General features: G+C 40.1%; 3 non-coding genes across 3 annotated transcripts; 1 reads left to right on the top strand and 2 right to left on the bottom strand.

Annotated features, from left to right (window-relative positions):
• Window positions 1–3,915: 3,915 nt before the first annotated feature.
• On the top strand, window positions 3,916–3,988 carry trnak-uuu (transfer RNA lysine (anticodon UUU)). Its single transcript has one exon. It is a non-coding gene; the product is annotated as a tRNA-Lys (tRNA).
• Window positions 3,989–4,597: 609 nt separating this feature from the next.
• On the bottom strand, window positions 4,598–4,670 carry trnaf-gaa (transfer RNA phenylalanine (anticodon GAA)). The gene has a single exon. It is a non-coding gene; the product is annotated as a tRNA-Phe (tRNA).
• Window positions 4,671–5,494: 824 nt separating this feature from the next.
• Window positions 5,495–5,581, bottom strand: trnay-gua (transfer RNA tyrosine (anticodon GUA)). The gene is given in 2 exon segments: window positions 5,495–5,530; window positions 5,545–5,581. It is a non-coding gene; the product is annotated as a tRNA-Tyr (tRNA).
• Between the last annotated feature and the right edge of the window lie 420 nt (window positions 5,582–6,001).

Below are 6,001 nucleotides of genomic sequence, written 5' to 3'. Positions count from 1 at the left end.
GTTGTGTTTGTAAATTAGTTTCCAGTACAACAACACTTGCTGGTAGGGATGGGTACTGTTCACATTTCAACCGATTCGGAACAAATTCCAGTACCTCCAAATCAATACCAGTCCTCAACAGTACGACTTTTTGGTACTTTTGTGTGTGTTAATAATATTGATTGTTTGTGATAAATTTGTATTGCAAAATTTAAAAATAAGATTATTATTGATAACTGCAGTCCTTTCGTTACCCTTTGTTTTTTGTTTTTTTGTTTTCATATCATCATTTACATGTAGCTTTATTTACATTTGCAAGTCCAGTACGCTAGATGGCTGTAGTGTAAATTCATAATGTTTTTTGTTGCGCCCAAAAAAGTGTTAATACTGAATATATTGGATTTATTATGCACCAGCTGTCTGATTCTAACATTCATCTTAGTTATAGTTTTAATTAACTCATTTGGTGGGTGTTAACGTCATGAGAAATTGCTAATGCTAATCAGTAGCATGTCAATAGCAAAGCCAATGTATATTAGCATCAAGCTACCATGACTTCTATAGCGTTTTTTGAGTCCATTTCTTTGTTGGCATTGACAATTGCAACATTTATCTCAAGGTAGTTTGACTCAGACTGCTCTCAGTGCTGCTGGAGTGATCTCCAAATGCCAAACAGAGGTCAAATGAGTTCCAAGTTGGATATTCAACAGACATTCAACATCCAGCCAGGCTGACTGTTTGAAAACTCATGCCACGTCTGTCAGTCCCTGCTGACAAGTGCTTTACTTTAAGGGACCGTCAATAAAGTACTTGTCATTAGCTCACTAAGAACATTTCAATTGTCAGTAGCTTTAGTCATGTGACCTAGAACCTCAAACCTACTTTCATATTGTTTGTTCATCACTGCTGTAGTCGGCTCATGCCTTGAATTGTCCAGTTTTAAGTGATAAGCAGTAGAAAATGGATGGATGGATGTTTAGTGACAGAGTGGAAACTGTCAAACCTCAAGCCCGCCAAGTGCTTGAACCCAAGGCAGTTTTGGGAGAAAAGTTTACTGGTCAGATGAGACTTTGCCTCACCTCCAATCAGGAGTGAAAAGGCTGATCTTTGTACACAAGCAGCTTTTCCAACAAGACAACAATATTAAACACACATAAAAACTGTTTTCAAAGGGTTTCAGGCAGGTTTCTGGAATGTCCGTTCCGGAGACTGGACCTTAACCCTGCTAAACATTTGAGAACATTGCTTTGAACTGGCTCTGTGTCAAGAAAGCAACACATGTCAATCAAATCTACCAGTATTTCCAAGAACGGGGTCAAATATGCAAGTAAAATGTTGCCAGAAGCATCTTGCTTCATTTTTATTTATTTTTACGTGTTGTGAAGAAACCCTGAAGTGCTCTGTTATAAGAACATCAGACTTTCATTCTGACTTCCAGGATTCAAGTCCATAACATTTATGGACAGAATTTCGAGGCGCAGTCAAGGCGTTGAGGGGACCCGGTTTGGTGACTGCAGGATTATGTTTCTGTTTTTTGCAGATGATGTGGTCCTGATGGCTTCATCTGGCCAGGATCTTCAGCTCTCACTGGATCGGTTCGCAGCCTAATGTGAAGCGACTGGGATGAGAATCAGCACCTCCAAGTGTGAGTCCATGGTTCTTGCCCGGAAAAGGGTGGAGTGCCATCTGCGGGTTGGGGAGGAGACCCTGCCCCAAGTGGAGGAGTTCAAGTACCTCGGAGTCTTGTTTACGAGTGAGGGAAGAGTGGATGGTGAGATCGACAGGCGGATCGTAATGCGCACGCTGTATCGATGAAGAAGGAGCTGAGCCGAAAGGCAAAGCTCTAAATTTACCGGTCGATCTACGTTCCCATCCTCACCTATGGTCATGAGCTTTGGGTTGTGACCGAAAGGACAAGATCACGGGTACAAGCGGCCCAAATGAGTTTCCTCCACCTGGGTGGTGGGTCTCTCCCTTAGAGATAGGGTGAGAAGCTCTGTCATCCGAGGGGACCTCAAAGTAAAGCCACTGCTCCTCCACATGGAGAGGAGCCAGATGAGGTGGTTCGGGCATCTGGTCAGGATTTAGGGCACGTCCAACCGGTAGGAGGCCACGGGGAAGACCCAGGACACGTTGGGAAGACTATGTCTCCCGGCTGGCCTGGGAACGCCTTGGGTTCCCCCGGGAAGAGCTGGACAAAGTGACCGGGGAGAGGGAAGTCTGGGCTTCCCTGCTTAGGCTGCTGCGCCCGTGACCTGACCTCGGTTAAGTGGAAGAAGATGGATGGATTGATGGATGGATTAAGTAATGAACTTAAAAATTGTACTGATATGATCCAGTTTAAGAGGTTGTTCAGATTAATAGTGCTTATAAAGTACAAAGAAGAGGAATTATGAGAAAAACTTCAACATAATTGAAAATAAGATATTCTTCATCTCAGTACACTAATAATGACTGAATTAATGAATTACATATTACAAAACTGTTGTATTACTCATTCACGGATGTCATTTCACTATTTTACTACAAAAAAGGTCAGTAAATGAATGTATATATTTGTAAACGCTCTGAAGTGGGAAAGGGGTAGGATTAAATAAGCTTTGCTTCTTCCTACTCCTTTTCGGACATGATGTAATGTGAAATGGTATTAAAGTGTCTGATGTATTATGTTGTAAGTATGTTCATGTTCGGAATAAACACAAGAAAGAAATAAAAGAAAGAAAGTTTTGATCGATTGACTGAGTTTATAATACAATTTTACCAAGTGATAAAGTAACAGCACAAAGCACACATCAGTCATATTAAATGATGCATCAAGGACAATACTGTAATGACATCAAATAGATATTTTTAATTTCACCAGAGTACCTGGTTGGTTTCACATCTTGTTCAACCACTTACCAGAGGGAACAAGATACCTCTTTTTTCAAAAATCATCAAAAAAGTACAGGAAGGGTATGGTGCCATGACCCGGAGTCACACCAGGGTTACTACAGCCACAACACAGAGTACTAACCACTATACCATCACAGCTGTAACAAACCATCCTGAATGATAATGTGTTTGCTTCCCTGTTCATGTTCATAGACAGAATAGTCACATCTAGTTTGAATGCTAGTGACCAAGCCCCAACATGTTTTACTCTAACAAGAGGAAGGCGTGCTCAGGTAAGATTTGTTTTGTGTCACATTTTTCCTCATCCACTTTATTCTAAATGAATGTCCCGAGTATAACAACAGATACAACTTCCAGTTATCTATTCACAATAATAAAACATAAAAAAAATGCATGTTCCAGTTAGTAGATATTTATTTTAAATGCAAAAAAACACTCCCGAAGAAACAGCACTGAATTTTGTTTCAGTTCAATTAACAAAAAACAACGAGCTAGTCAGGAGTTGAACCTAGAATCTTCTGATCCGTAGTCAGACATGTTATCCATTGCACCACTAGCTCCGTGCCCTGTAATTTCGTACAGGTTGTATATTGTAAACATCTTAGGCCAAAGGAACACACAGTTTACATGAGGCTTACTACCAAAACAGGGCTTTACTGACTGCTTATGTTGGACTTTAAAATCTAGTGACCTTCTATTTGTTGCAGCCTGGGCCTTCACCAGCTCTACCTGTTGCAGCTAACCTCCACTAAAAATTGAAACAAAATGCTTCTGGCAAAACTCTGGGGAGCATCCAAGTTAAATCCAGCTCAGAGTTGGCAACTTCGGGAGAGGAGCTTCTTTTTTGGTCAAAACCTTCTTTGTTGATGACGATGTAAAACTGGCCTATCTGTCAAAAATGAGCTTTGTGTTCAAGCACTTGGGGAGCTTGAACTTTGACAGTTCCCAGCTTGTCACTGAACATCCTTACTAATTCACTTTCACCTGAGATTGCCAATATGGATGTTCTCTCAGATGTTGGACATATCAGCATATCAAAGATCCTGGGTAGCTCAGTCGGCAGAGCATCAGACTTTTAATCTGAGGGTCCAGGGTTCAAGTCCCTGTTCAAGTGGCTGATGCTGACCTCCATACATTTCTCAAAAAATGTCCCTTTACCCCCCTGCAGCAGTCCTTCGAATCTATATTTAATTTTAAACAGTTTTCAACAATGATTGTTTTTTTCTCTATTTCATTTGAAAAACTGAAATTCAAAAACATCCCTCACATCCACTTTAGTTCAGGTGGGAGAGCGTTAGTGTGATCATCTGAAGGTTTAACCACAATACCTTAAACACAAATTGTTAGACAGTGTATCTGTATGAAAAAGTTGTGGTTAATATTTTGCTGTAGGTGTGTTAGATGCACCTTCACCTCACACTGAGCACAGCTTTATTACTCTCAGTTTCAAGTTATACAGTCCAAGACAAACCCTTAAGGCAACAAATTTGTGTTTGAAACAGCCCGATGTAAGGCTCAGTTAAAGACCAAACATTGGCTTAAGGAACGATACACCGTTAAACCACGTAACGCTTGTCCAAATTAAAAAGAGAGGAAAGGTGTGTCACTACTGATACTAGGATTCCACCAGCAAGGTTGGCAGGTCAGGGAGACCATTTCAGTATTGTAAGAGCCACAGAAGGCTTTTTAGTAAGAAGATTTGATTTGGAAACTCACCGAGTTGTGCTGAAACCCGGGATTGAACCAGGGACCTTCAGATCTTCAGTTTGACGCTCTCCCAACTGAGCTATTTCAGCTATACAACATTTGCTTGGGTTTACACATTCAAATGTAACCAAGGTCTGCCCTATTGGTGACTTTTGAGGGGTGGAAGGAGGTCTTTCCAAGGGGTCTCAAAGTCTAGTATTGGTCAGCAGAACAGGTACTTGAATCCCGGAAGCTCAAAAAGAATGTCTTACACTCCATGACTGAGCATTTCAGGGTCTCTAAAAAATGTACCAAAATGCTTCTGAAGAATGTTTTACTACCGAGAATGTTATGATTACTGCAAACATTTGGCAGATTTTTTAGAAATGTTCAAAAGTTCTTAGCTGGCTAATAATTAATTATTCAAGTGTAGATGAACCATGCTTGGAAGAAAGATAGTTTAAATGGTATAAGAACAGATACAACTACCAGTTATACATTCGCAATAATAAAGAGAAAACAAACACATGTTTCAGTTAGTAGATTTAAAAAAAAAGCAAAATAAACTCCCCCTAAAATTGTACAGAATACTGTTTCAGTTGAGTTAACAAACAACAGCACGCTGGCCAGGAGTTGAACCTAGAATCTTCTAGTCCGTAGTGAGACACATAATCCATTGCATCACTATCCCTACAGAAAGAAACCTCTTACTGTAGGACAGGTTGTGTTTGGTAAATATCTTACGCCAAAACAACACACAGTTTACATCCTCAGGATGTAAGACATTATTTGGATTCTTATTTGAACCACATCACACAGAAATGTAATGTATGAATGAGTGAGAATGAGGGAGGGATGTTTTGGGTTGGTGCACTAATTGTAAGTGTATCTTGTGTTGTTTATCTTGATTTAATTATTTAAAAAAAAAGAGTAATCCTTCGAGCCGGATTTGAACCAGCGACCTAAGGATTTCAGCATGAGCAACTACAGTCCTCCGCTCTACCAACTGAGCTATCGAAGGTTAGCATCACCTCATACTAACTCTGATTTTTGAGTCACTTTAGTATCAAACAATCAAAGTTGACTTAGTTGACCTAAATCACAAGTGTCTCAAAGGGCTGCACAAGCCCCAACAACATCTTTGGCTCAGATCCCAAATCAGGGCAAGAAAAAACTCAACCCAATGGGATGACAATGAGAAACCTTGGAGGGGACCGCAGATGTAATTAAAAATATACCAAAATGAGGCCACATCATTGAAGAATGTTTTACTACCATAAATGTTAGGAATATTGCATACAATTAAACTTCATTTAACCTGCCTGAAACCCTTTGAAACCATCCTGTTTAAATACCCTGTTGTGTACCTTGTTCATTTCGCTGTCAATTGGACTTCAACAAAAGTAGCTGACTATTTGTATGGCGTCACATTAGTGCCAAA

The sequence above is a fragment of the Nerophis ophidion genome, unplaced genomic scaffold, assembly GCF_033978795.1.
Source record: "Nerophis ophidion isolate RoL-2023_Sa unplaced genomic scaffold, RoL_Noph_v1.0 HiC_scaffold_40, whole genome shotgun sequence".
Lineage (NCBI taxonomy): Eukaryota > Metazoa > Chordata > Actinopteri > Syngnathiformes > Syngnathidae > Nerophis > Nerophis ophidion.
The sequence above is the reverse complement of the archived record's forward strand: the minus strand, read 5'-3'. Positions and strand labels throughout refer to the sequence as shown.